Below are 19,237 nucleotides of genomic sequence, written 5' to 3'. Positions count from 1 at the left end.
TGACCTTGATTTGAATCAGGTGTCCCTAATCCATCCAACACAAACCCCTGATTCGACTCATCAGCTCGTTGGTAAAGACTCTCAAATAAGAGGGACATCAAAAAACGTGCTGTGACGGTGATGAGTCAGCCGGCCGGCAACCGACGCTTTTGTTCTTCTTTTTTCCCTATGCTCATATGACCGCAGCTTGCTGCTTTCTCTGTGGCACGGTCATCGTTGCGTCACCTCATCGTCATTCTGTATGCGCTTCCTGCGTATTTCTGTATTCTCTGACAAAATTCCAGTGGTGTTGTTGGTTCTTCTATTAGTCACAACAATTCGCAGTCCCCAAAAAGGGGAAGCACACCGTTCCTGGAGGCACTGCAATACCAGGTCGATGCGTGGAGTGGACGGAGCAAGCCCCGGTTCCGGCTCCATGTGCCAAAAATCAATTTAATATGCAGTCCCCGGATAGGGGACGTATCAGATATTAAACTGATAAGAACAGATACTACACTTGATCTTAGCCAAAAGGCCGAGAAGCGATGACACAATGACGCAGCGGCAGGGGAGCCGGCAAAGGCGACGCCCATCTGGGAAGCGGTGAGGGGGGGAGGGTTGGCAAAGGCCTTACGTCGTAGAGACCTGAAACTTTGAGGGATGGTACTAGCCACTCGCTCTACAACATCACCAAGGCTGGCCCCCCGATGGGCCCGGCACGAAATGGCTCGTAGCTCCCAAACCGCACGCCGCAGAACCAAGTGTCTTATATCATCGGAATCCTTGGCTCGAGCCGAGCGAGACGCATGCCTCGGATTCGAAGGTTGCGCTGGCGAAATTTTCGGGTATTTGGGATTTTGTGAAAAACCTACTTTTGCACACTAGTCCTAGGTCTTTTGCCCGATCTGGCCCAAACCAGTGCAGAAAGATTCTCTGGAGTCTGACTGTCCGTCCAGATCGGAAAAAAAGTGGGAATTTCGATTCAGCTTGGCGGCGGCAGGCCGAAACCTACGGGCTGGGCGAGGCGGGGTCTGCTAGAACGGCTATAGCTCTTGGACGGAACGAGACAATTTCACCCAAGCCGGTACACCCGTGCACGGGCTCAGTCTGGGGTCAGGCGAGAAAGGACGCGGTGAATGGCCACCTAGTGGCGCTTTAAAATGAAAAAGCAACAACATGAGAGCGGCTATAGGCGAACGTATGTCGCGTGCTTTTTCACAGCACGCGCACGAGACAGTCGTACCATACGACAGAAAACCTCCATCCGAACAACTTTGCCTTTGGGACCACTGCTGTCAATCAACTCGTCCGTTGAATATCAAAGTTTGTGGGAAAAACCACATTCGGCAAACCGGTCGCAGGTTTCGACAACCTCGATGAAAACAAACGCAGTTCAGTTCTCTGAACTCTCCGGGTCACTGGCTGACACAGCAGAAAGAGACAGAAACATAACAAAACTGGTGCAACTTCACCCTTTGGGGCAGTGGGCGGCGCCACAAGCGTCAAGAACCGCACGCTTTTTCCCTCCACGCTATCTGCTTTTAACCAGTGTGTACAGGGGAGAGCGCGAACGCAGTCCCCCACTACCATAAATTACGCAGTCGAGATTCCCACATTTGGGGAATTCGCAGGGGTCAGCACAACCGGAGTGCAATGGCCGAGCCTCGCCCTGGGTGAACCACCTTCCTGATCATGGTGTCTCCCCTGCCAGGTAAGTATGAGTTGCCTGGCCTCCAGGCAGAGGCCCCCTATCCCCCTTCGCCATCCTCAAACACGGTGACCTTCCCCTCCCCCAAGAAAAGGAAGGACGGGGCACCTTCCATTGCTTGACTGCTGCGTGCGTGCGTGCGTGACCTTGATTTGAATCAGGTGTCCCTAATCCATCCAACACAAACCCCTGATTCGACTCATCAGCTCGTTGGTAAAGACTCTCAAATAAGAGGGACATCAAAAAACGTGCTGTGACGGTGATGAGTCAGCCGGCCGGCAACCGACGCTTTTGTTCTTCTTTTTTCCCTATGCTCATATGACCGCAGCTTGCTGCTTTCTCTGTGGCACGGTCATCGTTGCGTCACCTCATCGTCATTCTGTATGCGCTTCCTGCGTATTTCTGTATTCTCTGACAAAATTCCAGTGGTGTTGTTGGTTCTTCTATTAGTCACAACAATTCGCAGTCCCCAAAAAGGGGAAGCACACCGTTCCTGGAGGCACTGCAATACCAGGTCGATGCGTGGAGTGGACGGAGCAAGCCCCGGTTCCGGCTCCATGTGCCAAAAATCAATTTAATATGCAGTCCCCGGATAGGGGACGTATCAGATATTAAACTGATAAGAACAGATACTACACTTGATCTTAGCCAAAAGGCCGAGAAGCGATGACACAATGACGCAGCGGCAGGGGAGCCGGCAAAGGCGACGCCCATCTGGGAAGCGGTGAGGGGGGGAGGGTTGGCAAAGGCCTTACGTCGTAGAGACCTGAAACTTTGAGGGATGGTACTAGCCACTCGCTCTACAACATCACCAAGGCTGGCCCCCCGATGGGCCCGGCACGAAATGGCTCGTAGCTCCCAAACCGCACGCCGCAGAACCAAGTGTCTTATATCATCGGAATCCTTGGCTCGAGCCGAGCGAGACGCATGCCTCGGATTCGAAGGTTGCGCTGGCGAAATTTTCGGGTATTTGGGATTTTGTGAAAAACCTACTTTTGCACACTAGTCCTAGGTCTTTTGCCCGATCTGGCCCAAACCAGTGCAGAAAGATTCTCTGGAGTCTGACTGTCCGTCCAGATCGGAAAAAAAGTGGGAATTTCGATTCAGCTTGGCGGCGGCAGGCCGAAACCTACGGGCTGGGCGAGGCGGGGTCTGCTAGAACGGCTATAGCTCTTGGACGGAACGAGACAATTTCACCCAAGCCGGTACACCCGTGCACGGGCTCAGTCTGGGGTCAGGCGAGAAAGGACGCGGTGAATGGCCACCTAGTGGCGCTTTAAAATGAAAAAGCAACAACATGAGAGCGGCTATAGGCGAACGTATGTCGCGTGCTTTTTCACAGCACGCACACGAGACAGTCGTACCATACGACAGAAAACCTCCATCCGAACAACTTTGCCTTTGGGACCACTGCTGTCAATCAACTCGTCCGTTGAATATCAAAGTTTGTGGGAAAAACCACATTCGGCAAACCGGTCGCAGGTTTCGACAACCTCGATGAAAACAAACGCAGTTCAGTTCTCTGAACTCTCCGGGTCACTGGCTGACACAGCAGAAAGAGACAGAAACATAACAAAACTGGTGCAACTTCACCCTTTGGGGCAGTGGGCGGCGCCACAAGCGTCAAGAACCGCACGCTTTTTCCCTCCACGCTATCTGCTTTTAACCAGTGTGTACAGGGGAGAGCGCGAACGCAGTCCCCCACTACCATAAATTACGCAGTCGAGATTCCCACATTTGGGGAATTCGCAGGGGTCAGCACAACCGGAGTGCAATGGCCGAGCCTCGCCCTGGGTGAACCACCTTCCTGATCATGGTGTCTCCCCTGCCAGGTAAGTATGAGTTGCCTGGCCTCCAGGCAGAGGCGCCCTATCCCCCTTCGCCATCCTCAAACACGGTGACCTTCCCCTCCCCCAAGAAAAGGAAGGACGGGGCACCTTCCATTGCTTGACTGCTGCGTGCGTGCGTGACCTTGATTTGAATCAGGTGTCCCTAATCCATCCAACACAAACCCCTGATTCGACTCATCAGCTCGTTGGTAAAGACTCTCAAATAAGAGGGACATCAAAAAACGTGCTGTGACGGTGATGAGTCAGCCGGCCGGCAACCGACGCTTTTGTTCTTCTTTTTTCCCTATGCTCATATGACCGCAGCTTGCTGCTTTCTCTGTGGCACGGTCATCGTTGCGTCACCTCATCGTCATTCTGTATGCGCTTCCTGCGTATTTCTGTATTCTCTGACAAAAAAAATTCCAGTGGTGTTGTTGGTTCTTCTATTAGTCACAACAATTCGCAGTCCCCAAAAAGGGGAAGCACACCGTTCCTGGAGGCACTGCAATACCAGGTCGATGCGTGGAGTGGACGGAGCAAGCCCCGGTTCCGGCTCCATGTGCCAAAAATCAATTTAATATGCAGTCCCCGGATAGGGGACGTATCAGATATTAAACTGATAAGAACAGATACTACACTTGATCTTAGCCAAAAGGCCGAGAAGCGATGACACAATGACGCAGCGGCAGGGGAGCCGGCAAAGGCGACGCCCATCTGGGAAGCGGTGAGGGGGGGAGGGTTGGCAAAGGCCTTACGTCGTAGAGACCTGAAACTTTGAGGGATGGTACTAGCCACTCGCTCTACAACATCACCAAGGCTGGCCCCCCGATGGGCCCGGCACGAAATGGCTCGTAGCTCCCAAACCGCACGCCGCAGAACCAAGTGTCTTATATCATCAGAATCCTTGGCTCGAGCCGAGCGAGACGCATGCCTCGGATTCGAAGGTTGCGCTGGCGAAATTTTCGGGTATTTGGGATTTTGTGAAAAACCTACTTTTGCACACTAGTCCTAGGTCTTTTGCCCGATCTGGCCCAAACCAGTGCAGAAAGATTCTCTGGAGTCTGACTGTCCGTCCAGATCGGAAAAAAAGTGGGAATTTCGATTCAGCTTGGCGGCGGCAGGCCGAAACCTACGGGCTGGGCGAGGCGGGGTCTGCTAGAACGGCTATAGCTCTTGGACGGAACGAGACAATTTCACCCAAGCCGGTACACCCGTGCACGGGCTCAGTCTGGGGTCAGGCGAGAAAGGACGCGGTGAATGGCCACCTAGTGGCGCTTTAAAATGAAAAAGCAACAACATGAGAGCGGCTATAGGCGAACGTATGTCGCGTGCTTTTTCACAGCACGCGCACGAGACAGTCGTACCATACGACAGAAAACCTCCATCCGAACAACTTTGCCTTTGGGACCACTGCTGTCAATCAACTCGTCCGTTGAATATCAAAGTTTGTGGGAAAAACCACATTCGGCAAACCGGTCGCAGGTTTCGACAACCTCGATGAAAACAAACGCAGTTCAGTTCTCTGAACTCTCCGGGTCACTGGCTGACACAGCAGAAAGAGACAGAAACATAACAAAACTGGTGCAACTTCACCCTTTGGGGCAGTGGGCGGCGCCACAAGCGTCAAGAACCGCACGCTTTTTCCCTCCACGCTATCTGCTTTTAACCAGTGTGTACAGGGGAGAGCGCGAACGCAGTCCCCCACTACCATAAATTACGCAGTCGAGATTCCCACATTTGGGGAATTCGCAGGGGTCAGCACAACCGGAGTGCAATGGCCGAGCCTCGCCCTGGGTGAACCACCTTCCTGATCATGGTGTCTCCCCTGCCAGGTAAGTATGAGTTGCCTGGCCTCCAGGCAGAGGCGCCCTATCCCCCTTCGCCATCCTCAAACACGGTGACCTTCCCCTCCCCCAAGAAAAGGAAGGACGGGGCACCTTCCATTGCTTGACTGCTGCGTGCGTGCGTGCGTGACCTTGATTTGAATCAGGTGTCCCTAATCCATCCAACACAAACCCCTGATTCGACTCATCAGCTCGTTGGTAAAGACTCTCAAATAAGAGGGACATCAAAAAACGTGCTGTGACGGTGATGAGTCAGCCGGCCGGCAACCGACGCTTTTGTTCTTCTTTTTTCCCTATGCTCATATGACCGCAGCTTGCTGCTTTCTCTGTGGCACGGTCATCGTTGCGTCACCTCATCGTCATTCTGTATGCGCTTCCTGCGTATTTCTGTATTCTCTGACAAAATTCCAGTGGTGTTGTTGGTTCTTCTATTAGTCACAACAATTCGCAGTCCCCAAAAAGGGGAAGCACACCGTTCCTGGAGGCACTGCAATACCAGGTCGATGCGTGGAGTGGACGGAGCAAGCCCCGGTTCCGGCTCCATGTGCCAAAAATCAATTTAATATGCAGTCCCCGGATAGGGGACGTATCAGATATTAAACTGATAAGAACAGATACTACACTTGATCTTAGCCAAAAGGCCGAGAAGCGATGACACAATGACGCAGCGGCAGGGGAGCCGGCAAAGGCGACGCCCATCTGGGAAGCGGTGAGGGGGGGAGGGTTGGCAAAGGCCTTACGTCGTAGAGACCTGAAACTTTGAGGGATGGTACTAGCCACTCGCTCTACAACATCACCAAGGCTGGCCCCCCGATGGGCCCGGCACGAAATGGCTCGTAGCTCCCAAACCGCACGCCGCAGAACCAAGTGTCTTATATCATCGGAATCCTTGGCTCGAGCCGAGCGAGACGCATGCCTCGGATTCGAAGGTTGCGCTGGCGAAATTTTCGGGTATTTGGGATTTTGTGAAAAACCTACTTTTGCACACTAGTCCTAGGTCTTTTGCCCGATCTGGCCCAAACCAGTGCAGAAAGATTCTCTGGAGTCTGACTGTCCGTCCAGATCGGAAAAAAAGTGGGAATTTCGATTCAGCTTGGCGGCGGCAGGCCGAAACCTACGGGCTGGGCGAGGCGGGGTCTGCTAGAACGGCTATAGCTCTTGGACGGAACGAGACAATTTCACCCAAGCCGGTACACCCGTGCACGGGCTCAGTCTGGGGTCAGGCGAGAAAGGACGCGGTGAATGGCCACCTAGTGGCGCTTTAAAATGAAAAAGCAACAACATGAGAGCGGCTATAGGCGAACGTATGTCGCGTGCTTTTTCACAGCACGCGCACGAGACAGTCGTACCATACGACAGAAAACCTCCATCCGAACAACTTTGCCTTTGGGACCACTGCTGTCAATCAACTCGTCCGTTGAATATCAAAGTTTGTGGGAAAAACCACATTCGGCAAACCGGTCGCAGGTTTCGACAACCTCGATGAAAACAAACGCAGTTCAGTTCTCTGAACTCTCCGGGTCACTGGCTGACACAGCAGAAAGAGACAGAAACATAACAAAACTGGTGCAACTTCACCCTTTGGGGCAGTGGGCGGCGCCACAAGCGTCAAGAACCGCACGCTTTTTCCCTCCACGCTATCTGCTTTTAACCAGTGTGTACAGGGGAGAGCGCGAACGCAGTCCCCCACTACCATAAATTACGCAGTCGAGATTCCCACATTTGGGGAATTCGCAGGGGTCAGCACAACCGGAGTGCAATGGCCGAGCCTCGCCCTGGGTGAACCACCTTCCTGATCATGGTGTCTCCCCTGCCAGGTAAGTATGAGTTGCCTGGCCTCCAGGCAGAGGCGCCCTATCCCCCTTCGCCATCCTCAAACACGGTGACCTTCCCCTCCCCCAAGAAAAGGAAGGACGGGGCACCTTCCATTGCTTGACTGCTGCGTGCGTGCGTGCGTGACCTTGATTTGAATCAGGTGTCCCTAATCCATCCAACACAAACCCCTGATTCGACTCATCAGCTCGTTGGTAAAGACTCTCAAATAAGAGGGACATCAAAAAACGTGCTGTGACGGTGATGAGTCAGCCGGCCGGCAACCGACGCTTTTGTTCTTCTTTTTTCCCTATGCTCATATGACCGCAGCTTGCTGCTTTCTCTGTGGCACGGTCATCGTTGCGTCACCTCATCGTCATTCTGTATGCGCTTCCTGCGTATTTCTGTATTCTCTGACAAAATTCCAGTGGTGTTGTTGGTTCTTCTATTAGTCACAACAATTCGCAGTCCCCAAAAAGGGGAAGCACACCGTTCCTGGAGGCACTGCAATACCAGGTCGATGCGTGGAGTGGACGGAGCAAGCCCCGGTTCCGGCTCCATGTGCCAAAAATCAATTTAATATGCAGTCCCCGGATAGGGGACGTATCAGATATTAAACTGATAAGAACAGATACTACACTTGATCTTAGCCAAAAGGCCGAGAAGCGATGACACAATGACGCAGCGGCAGGGGAGCCGGCAAAGGCGACGCCCATCTGGGAAGCGGTGAGGGGGGGAGGGTTGGCAAAGGCCTTACGTCGTAGAGACCTGAAACTTTGAGGGATGGTACTAGCCACTCGCTCTACAACATCACCAAGGCTGGCCCCCCGATGGGCCCGGCACGAAATGGCTCGTAGCTCCCAAACCGCACGCCGCAGAACCAAGTGTCTTATATCATCGGAATCCTTGGCTCGAGCCGAGCGAGACGCATGCCTCGGATTCGAAGGTTGCGCTGGCGAAATTTTCGGGTATTTGGGATTTTGTGAAAAACCTACTTTTGCACACTAGTCCTAGGTCTTTTGCCCGATCTGGCCCAAACCAGTGCAGAAAGATTCTCTGGAGTCTGACTGTCCGTCCAGATCGGAAAAAAAGTGGGAATTTCGATTCAGCTTGGCGGCGGCAGGCCGAAACCTACGGGCTGGGCGAGGCGGGGTCTGCTAGAACGGCTATAGCTCTTGGACGGAACGAGACAATTTCACCCAAGCCGGTACACCCGTGCACGGGCTCAGTCTGGGGTCAGGCGAGAAAGGACGCGGTGAATGGCCACCTAGTGGCGCTTTAAAATGAAAAAGCAACAACATGAGAGCGGCTATAGGCGAACGTATGTCGCGTGCTTTTTCACAGCACGCGCACGAGACAGTCGTACCATACGACAGAAAACCTCCATCCGAACAACTTTGCCTTTGGGACCACTGCTGTCAATCAACTCGTCCGTTGAATATCAAAGTTTGTGGGAAAAACCACATTCGGCAAACCGGTCGCAGGTTTCGACAACCTCGATGAAAACAAACGCAGTTCAGTTCTCTGAACTCTCCGGGTCACTGGCTGACACAGCAGAAAGAGACAGAAACATAACAAAACTGGTGCAACTTCACCCTTTGGGGCAGTGGGCGGCGCCACAAGCGTCAAGAACCGCACGCTTTTTCCCTCCACGCTATCTGCTTTTAACCAGTGTGTACAGGGGAGAGCGCGAACGCAGTCCCCCACTACCATAAATTACGCAGTCGAGATTCCCACATTTGGGGAATTCGCAGGGGTCAGCACAACCGGAGTGCAATGGCCGAGCCTCGCCCTGGGTGAACCACCTTCCTGATCATGGTGTCTCCCCTGCCAGGTAAGTATGAGTTGCCTGGCCTCCAGGCAGAGGCCCCCTATCCCCCTTCGCCATCCTCAAACACGGTGACCTTCCCCTCCCCCAAGAAAAGGAAGGACGGGGCACCTTCCATTGCTTGACTGCTGCGTGCGTGCGTGCGTGACCTTGATTTGAATCAGGTGTCCCTAATCCATCCAACACAAACCCCTGATTCGACTCATCAGCTCGTTGGTAAAGACTCTCAAATAAGAGGGACATCAAAAAACGTGCTGTGACGGTGATGAGTCAGCCGGCCGGCAACCGACGCTTTTGTTCTTCTTTTTTCCCTATGCTCATATGACCGCAGCTTGCTGCTTTCTCTGTGGCACGGTCATCGTTGCGTCACCTCATCGTCATTCTGTATGCGCTTCCTGCGTATTTCTGTATTCTCTGACAAAATTCCAGTGGTGTTGTTGGTTCTTCTATTAGTCACAACAATTCGCAGTCCCCAAAAAGGGGAAGCACACCGTTCCTGGAGGCACTGCAATACCAGGTCGATGCGTGGAGTGGACGGAGCAAGCCCCGGTTCCGGCTCCATGTGCCAAAAATCAATTTAATATGCAGTCCCCGGATAGGGGACGTATCAGATATTAAACTGATAAGAACAGATACTACACTTGATCTTAGCCAAAAGGCCGAGAAGCGATGACACAATGACGCAGCGGCAGGGGAGCCGGCAAAGGCGACGCCCATCTGGGAAGCGGTGAGGGGGGGAGGGTTGGCAAAGGCCTTACGTCGTAGAGACCTGAAACTTTGAGGGATGGTACTAGCCACTCGCTCTACAACATCACCAAGGCTGGCCCCCCGATGGGCCCGGCACGAAATGGCTCGTAGCTCCCAAACCGCACGCCGCAGAACCAAGTGTCTTATATCATCGGAATCCTTGGCTCGAGCCGAGCGAGACGCATGCCTCGGATTCGAAGGTTGCGCTGGCGAAATTTTCGGGTATTTGGGATTTTGTGAAAAACCTACTTTTGCACACTAGTCCTAGGTCTTTTGCCCGATCTGGCCCAAACCAGTGCAGAAAGATTCTCTGGAGTCTGACTGTCCGTCCAGATCGGAAAAAAAGTGGGAATTTCGATTCAGCTTGGCGGCGGCAGGCCGAAACCTACGGGCTGGGCGAGGCGGGGTCTGCTAGAACGGCTATAGCTCTTGGACGGAACGAGACAATTTCACCCAAGCCGGTACACCCGTGCACGGGCTCAGTCTGGGGTCAGGCGAGAAAGGACGCGGTGAATGGCCACCTAGTGGCGCTTTAAAATGAAAAAGCAACAACATGAGAGCGGCTATAGGCGAACGTATGTCGCGTGCTTTTTCACAGCACGCGCACGAGACAGTCGTACCATACGACAGAAAACCTCCATCCGAACAACTTTGCCTTTGGGACCACTGCTGTCAATCAACTCGTCCGTTGAATATCAAAGTTTGTGGGAAAAACCACATTCGGCAAACCGGTCGCAGGTTTCGACAACCTCGATGAAAACAAACGCAGTTCAGTTCTCTGAACTCTCCGGGTCACTGGCTGACACAGCAGAAAGAGACAGAAACATAACAAAACTGGTGCAACTTCACCCTTTGGGGCAGTGGGCGGCGCCACAAGCGTCAAGAACCGCACGCTTTTTCCCTCCACGCTATCTGCTTTTAACCAGTGTGTACAGGGGAGAGCGCGAACGCAGTCCCCCACTACCATAAATTACGCAGTCGAGATTCCCACATTTGGGGAATTCGCAGGGGTCAGCACAACCGGAGTGCAATGGCCGAGCCTCGCCCTGGGTGAACCACCTTCCTGATCATGGTGTCTCCCCTGCCAGGTAAGTATGAGTTGCCTGGCCTCCAGGCAGAGGCCCCCTATCCCCCTTCGCCATCCTCAAACACGGTGACCTTCCCCTCCCCCAAGAAAAGGAAGGACGGGGCACCTTCCATTGCTTGACTGCTGCGTGCGTGCGTGCGTGACCTTGATTTGAATCAGGTGTCCCTAATCCATCCAACACAAACCCCTGATTCGACTCATCAGCTCGTTGGTAAAGACTCTCAAATAAGAGGGACATCAAAAAACGTGCTGTGACGGTGATGAGTCAGCCGGCCGGCAACCGACGCTTTTGTTCTTCTTTTTTCCCTATGCTCATATGACCGCAGCTTGCTGCTTTCTCTGTGGCACGGTCATCGTTGCGTCACCTCATCGTCATTCTGTATGCGCTTCCTGCGTATTTCTGTATTCTCTGACAAAATTCCAGTGGTGTTGTTGGTTCTTCTATTAGTCACAACAATTCGCAGTCCCCAAAAAGGGGAAGCACACCGTTCCTGGAGGCACTGCAATACCAGGTCGATGCGTGGAGTGGACGGAGCAAGCCCCGGTTCCGGCTCCATGTGCCAAAAATCAATTTAATATGCAGTCCCCGGATAGGGGACGTATCAGATATTAAACTGATAAGAACAGATACTACACTTGATCTTAGCCAAAAGGCCGAGAAGCGATGACACAATGACGCAGCGGCAGGGGAGCCGGCAAAGGCGACGCCCATCTGGGAAGCGGTGAGGGGGGGAGGGTTGGCAAAGGCCTTACGTCGTAGAGACCTGAAACTTTGAGGGATGGTACTAGCCACTCGCTCTACAACATCACCAAGGCTGGCCCCCCGATGGGCCCGGCACGAAATGGCTCGTAGCTCCCAAACCGCACGCCGCAGAACCAAGTGTCTTATATCATCGGAATCCTTGGCTCGAGCCGAGCGAGACGCATGCCTCGGATTCGAAGGTTGCGCTGGCGAAATTTTCGGGTATTTGGGATTTTGTGAAAAACCTACTTTTGCACACTAGTCCTAGGTCTTTTGCCCGATCTGGCCCAAACCAGTGCAGAAAGATTCTCTGGAGTCTGACTGTCCGTCCAGATCGGAAAAAAAGTGGGAATTTCGATTCAGCTTGGCGGCGGCAGGCCGAAACCTACGGGCTGGGCGAGGCGGGGTCTGCTAGAACGGCTATAGCTCTTGGACGGAACGAGACAATTTCACCCAAGCCGGTACACCCGTGCACGGGCTCAGTCTGGGGTCAGGCGAGAAAGGACGCGGTGAATGGCCACCTAGTGGCGCTTTAAAATGAAAAAGCAACAACATGAGAGCGGCTATAGGCGAACGTATGTCGCGTGCTTTTTCACAGCACGCACACGAGACAGTCGTACCATACGACAGAAAACCTCCATCCGAACAACTTTGCCTTTGGGACCACTGCTGTCAATCAACTCGTCCGTTGAATATCAAAGTTTGTGGGAAAAACCACATTCGGCAAACCGGTCGCAGGTTTCGACAACCTCGATGAAAACAAACGCAGTTCAGTTCTCTGAACTCTCCGGGTCACTGGCTGACACAGCAGAAAGAGACAGAAACATAACAAAACTGGTGCAACTTCACCCTTTGGGGCAGTGGGCGGCGCCACAAGCGTCAAGAACCGCACGCTTTTTCCCTCCACGCTATCTGCTTTTAACCAGTGTGTACAGGGGAGAGCGCGAACGCAGTCCCCCACTACCATAAATTACGCAGTCGAGATTCCCACATTTGGGGAATTCGCAGGGGTCAGCACAACCGGAGTGCAATGGCCGAGCCTCGCCCTGGGTGAACCACCTTCCTGATCATGGTGTCTCCCCTGCCAGGTAAGTATGAGTTGCCTGGCCTCCAGGCAGAGGCGCCCTATCCCCCTTCGCCATCCTCAAACACGGTGACCTTCCCCTCCCCCAAGAAAAGGAAGGACGGGGCACCTTCCATTGCTTGACTGCTGCGTGCGTGCGTGACCTTGATTTGAATCAGGTGTCCCTAATCCATCCAACACAAACCCCTGATTCGACTCATCAGCTCGTTGGTAAAGACTCTCAAATAAGAGGGACATCAAAAAACGTGCTGTGACGGTGATGAGTCAGCCGGCCGGCAACCGACGCTTTTGTTCTTCTTTTTTCCCTATGCTCATATGACCGCAGCTTGCTGCTTTCTCTGTGGCACGGTCATCGTTGCGTCACCTCATCGTCATTCTGTATGCGCTTCCTGCGTATTTCTGTATTCTCTGACAAAAAAAATTCCAGTGGTGTTGTTGGTTCTTCTATTAGTCACAACAATTCGCAGTCCCCAAAAAGGGGAAGCACACCGTTCCTGGAGGCACTGCAATACCAGGTCGATGCGTGGAGTGGACGGAGCAAGCCCCGGTTCCGGCTCCATGTGCCAAAAATCAATTTAATATGCAGTCCCCGGATAGGGGACGTATCAGATATTAAACTGATAAGAACAGATACTACACTTGATCTTAGCCAAAAGGCCGAGAAGCGATGACACAATGACGCAGCGGCAGGGGAGCCGGCAAAGGCGACGCCCATCTGGGAAGCGGTGAGGGGGGGAGGGTTGGCAAAGGCCTTACGTCGTAGAGACCTGAAACTTTGAGGGATGGTACTAGCCACTCGCTCTACAACATCACCAAGGCTGGCCCCCCGATGGGCCCGGCACGAAATGGCTCGTAGCTCCCAAACCGCACGCCGCAGAACCAAGTGTCTTATATCATCGGAATCCTTGGCTCGAGCCGAGCGAGACGCATGCCTCGGATTCGAAGGTTGCGCTGGCGAAATTTTCGGGTATTTGGGATTTTGTGAAAAACCTACTTTTGCACACTAGTCCTAGGTCTTTTGCCCGATCTGGCCCAAACCAGTGCAGAAAGATTCTCTGGAGTCTGACTGTCCGTCCAGATCGGAAAAAAAGTGGGAATTTCGATTCAGCTTGGCGGCGGCAGGCCGAAACCTACGGGCTGGGCGAGGCGGGGTCTGCTAGAACGGCTATAGCTCTTGGACGGAACGAGACAATTTCACCCAAGCCGGTACACCCGTGCACGGGCTCAGTCTGGGGTCAGGCGAGAAAGGACGCGGTGAATGGCCACCTAGTGGCGCTTTAAAATGAAAAAGCAACAACATGAGAGCGGCTATAGGCGAACGTATGTCGCGTGCTTTTTCACAGCACGCACACGAGACAGTCGTACCATACGACAGAAAACCTCCATCCGAACAACTTTGCCTTTGGGACCACTGCTGTCAATCAACTCGTCCGTTGAATATCAAAGTTTGTGGGAAAAACCACATTCGGCAAACCGGTCGCAGGTTTCGACAACCTCGATGAAAACAAACGCAGTTCAGTTCTCTGAACTCTCCGGGTCACTGGCTGACACAGCAGAAAGAGACAGAAACATAACAAAACTGGTGCAACTTCACCCTTTGGGGCAGTGGGCGGCGCCACAAGCGTCAAGAACCGCACGCTTTTTCCCTCCACGCTATCTGCTTTTAACCAGTGTGTACAGGGGAGAGCGCGAACGCAGTCCCCCACTACCATAAATTACGCAGTCGAGATTCCCACATTTGGGGAATTCGCAGGGGTCAGCACAACCGGAGTGCAATGGCCGAGCCTCGCCCTGGGTGAACCACCTTCCTGATCATGGTGTCTCCCCTGCCAGGTAAGTATGAGTTGCCTGGCCTCCAGGCAGAGGCGCCCTATCCCCCTTCGCCATCCTCAAACACGGTGACCTTCCCCTCCCCCAAGAAAAGGAAGGACGGGGCACCTTCCATTGCTTGACTGCTGCGTGCGTGCGTGACCTTGATTTGAATCAGGTGTCCCTAATCCATCCAACACAAACCCCTGATTCGACTCATCAGCTCGTTGGTAAAGACTCTCAAATAAGAGGGACATCAAAAAACGTGCTGTGACGGTGATGAGTCAGCCGGCCGGCAACCGACGCTTTTGTTCTTCTTTTTTCCCTATGCTCATATGACCGCAGCTTGCTGCTTTCTCTGTGGCACGGTCATCGTTGCGTCACCTCATCGTCATTCTGTATGCGCTTCCTGCGTATTTCTGTATTCTCTGACAAAAAAAATTCCAGTGGTGTTGTTGGTTCTTCTATTAGTCACAACAATTCGCAGTCCCCAAAAAGGGGAAGCACACCGTTCCTGGAGGCACTGCAATACCAGGTCGATGCGTGGAGTGGACGGAGCAAGCCCCGGTTCCGGCTCCATGTGCCAAAAATCAATTTAATATGCAGTCCCCGGATAGGGGACGTATCAGATATTAAACTGATAAGAACAGATACTACACTTGATCTTAGCCAAAAGGCCGAGAAGCGATGACACAATGACGCAGCGGCAGGGGAGCCGGCAAAGGCGACGCCCATCTGGGAAGCGGTGAGGGGGGGAGGGTTGGCAAAGGCCTTACGTCGTAGAGACCTGAAACTTTGAGGGATGGTACTAGCCACTCGCTCTACAACATCACCAAGGCTGGCCCCCCGATGGGCCCGGCACGAAATGGCTCGTAGCTCCCAAACCGCACGCCGCAGAACCAAGTGTCTTATATCATCGGAATCCTTGGCTCGAGCCGAGCGAGACGCATGCCTCGGATTCGAAGGTTGCGCTGGCGAAATTTTCGGGTATTTGGGATTTTGTGAAAAACCTACTTTTGCACACTAGTCCTAGGTCTTTTGCCCGATCTGGCCCAAACCAGTGCAGAAAGATTCTCTGGAGTCTGACTGTCCGTCCAGATCGGAAAAAAAGTGGGAATTTCGATTCAGCTTGGCGGCGGCAGGCCGAAACCTACGGGCTGGGCGAGGCGGGGTCTGCTAGAACGGCTATAGCTCTTGGACGGAACGAGACAATTTCACCCAAGCCGGTACACCCGTGCACGGGCTCAGTCTGGGGTCAGGCGAGAAAGGACGCGGTGAATGGCCACCTAGTGGCGCTTTAAAATGAAAAAGCAACAACATGAGAGCGGCTATAGGCGAACGTATGTCGCGTGCTTTTTCACAGCACGCGCACGAGACAGTCGTACCATACGACAGAAAACCTCCATCCGAACAACTTTGCCTTTGGGACCACTGCTGTCAATCAACTCGTCCGTTGAATATCAAAGTTTGTGGGAAAAACCACATTCGGCAAACCGGTCGCAGGTTTCGACAACCTCGATGAAAACAAACGCAGTTCAGTTCTCTGAACTCTCCGGGTCACTGGCTGACACAGCAGAAAGAGACAGAAACATAACAAAACTGGTGCAACTTCACCCTTTGGGGCAGTGGGCGGCGCCACAAGCGTCAAGAACCGCACGCTTTTTCCCTCCACGCTATCTGCTTTTAACCAGTGTGTACAGGGGAGAGCGCGAACGCAGTCCCCCACTACCATAAATTACGCAGTCGAGATTCCCACATTTGGGGAATTCGCAGGGGTCAGCACAACCGGAGTGCAATGGCCGAGCCTCGCCCTGGGTGAACCACCTTCCTGATCATGGTGTCTCCCCTGCCAGGTAAGTATGAGTTGCCTGGCCTCCAGGCAGAGGCGCCCTATCCCCCTTCGCCATCCTCAAACACGGTGACCTTCCCCTCCCCCAAGAAAAGGAAGGACGGGGCACCTTCCATTGCTTGACTGCTGCGTGCGTGCGTGCGTGACCTTGATTTGAATCAGGTGTCCCTAATCCATCCAACACAAACCCCTGATTCGACTCATCAGCTCGTTGGTAAAGACTCTCAAATAAGAGGGACATCAAAAAACGTGCTGTGACGGTGATGAGTCAGCCGGCCGGCAACCGACGCTTTTGTTCTTCTTTTTTCCCTATGCTCATATGACCGCAGCTTGCTGCTTTCTCTGTGGCACGGTCATCGTTGCGTCACCTCATCGTCATTCTGTATGCGCTTCCTGCGTATTTCTGTATTCTCTGACAAAATTCCAGTGGTGTTGTTGGTTCTTCTATTAGTCACAACAATTCGCAGTCCCCAAAAAGGGGAAGCACACCGTTCCTGGAGGCACTGCAATACCAGGTCGATGCGTGGAGTGGACGGAGCAAGCCCCGGCTCCGGCTCCATGTGCCAAAAATCAATTTAATATGCAGTCCCCGGATAGGGGACGTATCAGATATTAAACTGATAAGAACAGATACTACACTTGATCTTAGCCAAAAGGCCGAGAAGCGATGACACAATGACGCAGCGGCAGGGGAGCCGGCAAAGGCGACGCCCATCTGGGAAGCGGTGAGGGGGGGAGGGTTGGCAAAGGCCTTACGTCGTAGAGACCTGAAACTTTGAGGGATGGTACTAGCCACTCGCTCTACAACATCACCAAGGCTGGCCCCCCGATGGGCCCGGCACGAAATGGCTCGTAGCTCCCAAACCGCACGCCGCAGAACCAAGTGTCTTATATCATCGGAATCCTTGGCTCGAGCCGAGCGAGACGCATGCCTCGGATTCGAAGGTTGCGCTGGCGAAATTTTCGGGTATTTGGGATTTTGTGAAAAACCTACTTTTGCACACTAGTCCTAGGTCTTTTGCCCGATCTGGCCCAAACCAGTGCAGAAAGATTCTCTGGAGTCTGACTGTCCGTCCAGATCGGAAAAAAAGTGGGAATTTCGATTCAGCTTGGCGGCGGCAGGCCGAAACCTACGGGCTGGGCGAGGCGGGGTCTGCTAGAACGGCTATAGCTCTTGGACGGAACGAGACAATTTCACCCAAGCCGGTACACCCGTGCACGGGCTCAGTCTGGGGTCAGGCGAGAAAGGACGCGGTGAATGGCCACCTAGTGGCGCTTTAAAATGAAAAAGCAACAACATGAGAGCGGCTATAGGCGAACGTATGTCGCGTGCTTTTTCACAGCACGCGCACGAGACAGTCGTACCATACGACAGAAAACCTCCATCCGAACAACTTTGCCTTTGGGACCACTGCTGTCAATCAACTCGTCCGTTGAATATCAAAGTTTGTGGGAAAAACCACATTCGGCAAACCGGTCGCAGGTTTCGACAACCTCGATGAAAACAAACGCAGTTCAGTTCTCTGAACTCTCCGGGTCACTGGCTGACACAGCAGAAAGAGACAGAAACATAACAAAACTGGTGCAACTTCACCCTTTGGGGCAGTGGGCGGCGCCACAAGCGTCAAGAACCGCACGCTTTTTCCCTCCACGCTATCTGCTTTTAACCAGTGTGTACAGGGGAGAGCGCGAACGCAGTCCCCCACTACCATAAATTACGCAGTCGAGATTCCCACATTTGGGGAATTCGCAGGGGTCAGCACAACCGGAGTGCAATGGCCGAGCCTCGCCCTGGGTGAACCACCTTCCTGATCATGGTGTCTCCCCTGCCAGGTAAGTATGAGTTGCCTGGCCTCCAGGCAGAGGCCCCCTATCCCCCTTCGCCATCCTCAAACACGGTGACCTTCCCCTCCCCCAAGAAAAGGAAGGACGGGGCACCTTCCATTGCTTGACTGCTGCGTGCGTGCGTGCGTGACCTTGATTTGAATCAGGTGTCCCTAATCCATCCAACACAAACCCCTGATTCGACTCATCAGCTCGTTGGTAAAGACTCTCAAATAAGAGGGACATCAAAAAACGTGCTGTGACGGTGATGAGTCAGCCGGCCGGCAACCGACGCTTTTGTTCTTCTTTTTTCCCTATGCTCATATGACCGCAGCTTGCTGCTTTCTCTGTGGCACGGTCATCGTTGCGTCACCTCATCGTCATTCTGTATGCGCTTCCTGCGTATTTCTGTATTCTCTGACAAAATTCCAGTGGTGTTGTTGGTTCTTCTATTAGTCACAACAATTTGCAGTCCCCAAAAAGGGGAAGCACACCGTTCCTGGAGGCACTGCAATACCAGGTCGATGCGTGGAGTGGACGGAGCAAGCCCCGGTTCCGGCTCCATGTGCCAAAAATCAATTTAATATGCAGTCCCCGGATAGGGGACGTATCAGATATTAAACTGATAAGAACAGATACTACACTTGATCTTAGCCAAAAGGCCGAGAAGCGATGACACAATGACGCAGCGGCAGGGGAGCCGGCAAAGGCGACGCCCATCTGGGAAGCGGTGAGGGGGGGAGGGTTGGCAAAGGCCTTACGTCGTAGAGACCTGAAACTTTGAGGGATGGTACTAGCCACTCGCTCTACAACATCACCAAGGCTGGCCCCCCGATGGGCCCGGCACGAAATGGCTCGTAGCTCCCAAACCGCACGCCGCAGAACCAAGTGTCTTATATCATCGGAATCCTTGGCTCGAGCCGAGCGAGACGCATGCCTCGGATTCGAAGGTTGCGCTGGCGAAATTTTCGGGTATTTGGGATTTTGTGAAAAACCTACTTTTGCACACTAGTCCTAGGTCTTTTGCCCGATCTGGCCCAAACCAGTGCAGAAAGATTCTCTGGAGTCTGACTGTCCGTCCAGATCGGAAAAAAA

General features: G+C 53.2%; 21 non-coding genes across 21 annotated transcripts; all 21 read right to left on the bottom strand.

Annotated features, from left to right (window-relative positions):
* Positions 1-335: 335 nt before the first annotated feature.
* Positions 336-526, bottom strand: LOC137079862 (U2 spliceosomal RNA). The gene has a single exon (XR_010905794.1). It is a non-coding gene; the product is annotated as a U2 spliceosomal RNA (small nuclear RNA).
* A 1,008-nt stretch (positions 527-1,534) lies between these two features.
* On the bottom strand, positions 1,535-1,698 carry LOC137079697 (U1 spliceosomal RNA). Its single transcript, XR_010905641.1, has one exon. It is a non-coding gene; the product is annotated as a U1 spliceosomal RNA (small nuclear RNA).
* A 466-nt stretch (positions 1,699-2,164) lies between these two features.
* LOC137079861 (U2 spliceosomal RNA) lies at positions 2,165-2,355 on the bottom strand. The gene has a single exon (XR_010905793.1). It is a non-coding gene; the product is annotated as a U2 spliceosomal RNA (small nuclear RNA).
* Positions 2,356-3,363: 1,008 nt separating this feature from the next.
* Positions 3,364-3,527, bottom strand: LOC137079696 (U1 spliceosomal RNA). The gene has a single exon (XR_010905640.1). It is a non-coding gene; the product is annotated as a U1 spliceosomal RNA (small nuclear RNA).
* Positions 3,528-3,993: 466 nt separating this feature from the next.
* On the bottom strand, positions 3,994-4,184 carry LOC137079860 (U2 spliceosomal RNA). Its single transcript, XR_010905792.1, has one exon. It is a non-coding gene; the product is annotated as a U2 spliceosomal RNA (small nuclear RNA).
* Positions 4,185-5,192: 1,008 nt separating this feature from the next.
* On the bottom strand, positions 5,193-5,356 carry LOC137079695 (U1 spliceosomal RNA). The gene has a single exon (XR_010905639.1). It is a non-coding gene; the product is annotated as a U1 spliceosomal RNA (small nuclear RNA).
* A 466-nt stretch (positions 5,357-5,822) lies between these two features.
* On the bottom strand, positions 5,823-6,013 carry LOC137079859 (U2 spliceosomal RNA). Its single transcript, XR_010905791.1, has one exon. It is a non-coding gene; the product is annotated as a U2 spliceosomal RNA (small nuclear RNA).
* Positions 6,014-7,021: 1,008 nt separating this feature from the next.
* LOC137079694 (U1 spliceosomal RNA) lies at positions 7,022-7,185 on the bottom strand. Its single transcript, XR_010905638.1, has one exon. It is a non-coding gene; the product is annotated as a U1 spliceosomal RNA (small nuclear RNA).
* Positions 7,186-7,651: 466 nt separating this feature from the next.
* LOC137079858 (U2 spliceosomal RNA) lies at positions 7,652-7,842 on the bottom strand. Its single transcript, XR_010905790.1, has one exon. It is a non-coding gene; the product is annotated as a U2 spliceosomal RNA (small nuclear RNA).
* Positions 7,843-8,850: 1,008 nt separating this feature from the next.
* Positions 8,851-9,014, bottom strand: LOC137079693 (U1 spliceosomal RNA). Its single transcript, XR_010905637.1, has one exon. It is a non-coding gene; the product is annotated as a U1 spliceosomal RNA (small nuclear RNA).
* A 466-nt stretch (positions 9,015-9,480) lies between these two features.
* On the bottom strand, positions 9,481-9,671 carry LOC137079857 (U2 spliceosomal RNA). The gene has a single exon (XR_010905789.1). It is a non-coding gene; the product is annotated as a U2 spliceosomal RNA (small nuclear RNA).
* A 1,008-nt stretch (positions 9,672-10,679) lies between these two features.
* Positions 10,680-10,843, bottom strand: LOC137079691 (U1 spliceosomal RNA). The gene has a single exon (XR_010905635.1). It is a non-coding gene; the product is annotated as a U1 spliceosomal RNA (small nuclear RNA).
* A 466-nt stretch (positions 10,844-11,309) lies between these two features.
* On the bottom strand, positions 11,310-11,500 carry LOC137079855 (U2 spliceosomal RNA). Its single transcript, XR_010905787.1, has one exon. It is a non-coding gene; the product is annotated as a U2 spliceosomal RNA (small nuclear RNA).
* A 1,008-nt stretch (positions 11,501-12,508) lies between these two features.
* LOC137079690 (U1 spliceosomal RNA) lies at positions 12,509-12,672 on the bottom strand. Its single transcript, XR_010905634.1, has one exon. It is a non-coding gene; the product is annotated as a U1 spliceosomal RNA (small nuclear RNA).
* Positions 12,673-13,138: 466 nt separating this feature from the next.
* Positions 13,139-13,329, bottom strand: LOC137079854 (U2 spliceosomal RNA). Its single transcript, XR_010905786.1, has one exon. It is a non-coding gene; the product is annotated as a U2 spliceosomal RNA (small nuclear RNA).
* Positions 13,330-14,337: 1,008 nt separating this feature from the next.
* On the bottom strand, positions 14,338-14,501 carry LOC137079689 (U1 spliceosomal RNA). Its single transcript, XR_010905633.1, has one exon. It is a non-coding gene; the product is annotated as a U1 spliceosomal RNA (small nuclear RNA).
* A 466-nt stretch (positions 14,502-14,967) lies between these two features.
* LOC137079853 (U2 spliceosomal RNA) lies at positions 14,968-15,158 on the bottom strand. Its single transcript, XR_010905785.1, has one exon. It is a non-coding gene; the product is annotated as a U2 spliceosomal RNA (small nuclear RNA).
* A 1,008-nt stretch (positions 15,159-16,166) lies between these two features.
* Positions 16,167-16,330, bottom strand: LOC137079687 (U1 spliceosomal RNA). Its single transcript, XR_010905632.1, has one exon. It is a non-coding gene; the product is annotated as a U1 spliceosomal RNA (small nuclear RNA).
* Positions 16,331-16,796: 466 nt separating this feature from the next.
* LOC137080021 (U2 spliceosomal RNA) lies at positions 16,797-16,987 on the bottom strand. Its single transcript, XR_010905943.1, has one exon. It is a non-coding gene; the product is annotated as a U2 spliceosomal RNA (small nuclear RNA).
* A 1,008-nt stretch (positions 16,988-17,995) lies between these two features.
* Positions 17,996-18,159, bottom strand: LOC137079686 (U1 spliceosomal RNA). The gene has a single exon (XR_010905631.1). It is a non-coding gene; the product is annotated as a U1 spliceosomal RNA (small nuclear RNA).
* A 466-nt stretch (positions 18,160-18,625) lies between these two features.
* Positions 18,626-18,816, bottom strand: LOC137079851 (U2 spliceosomal RNA). The gene has a single exon (XR_010905784.1). It is a non-coding gene; the product is annotated as a U2 spliceosomal RNA (small nuclear RNA).
* Positions 18,817-19,237: the final 421 nt, after the last annotated feature.

This window comes from Pseudorasbora parva, chromosome 6 (assembly GCF_024679245.1).
Source record: "Pseudorasbora parva isolate DD20220531a chromosome 6, ASM2467924v1, whole genome shotgun sequence".
NCBI lineage: Eukaryota > Metazoa > Chordata > Actinopteri > Cypriniformes > Gobionidae > Pseudorasbora > Pseudorasbora parva.
Note: the sequence above shows the minus strand (reverse complement) of the source record. Positions and strands in the feature narration are given on the sequence as shown.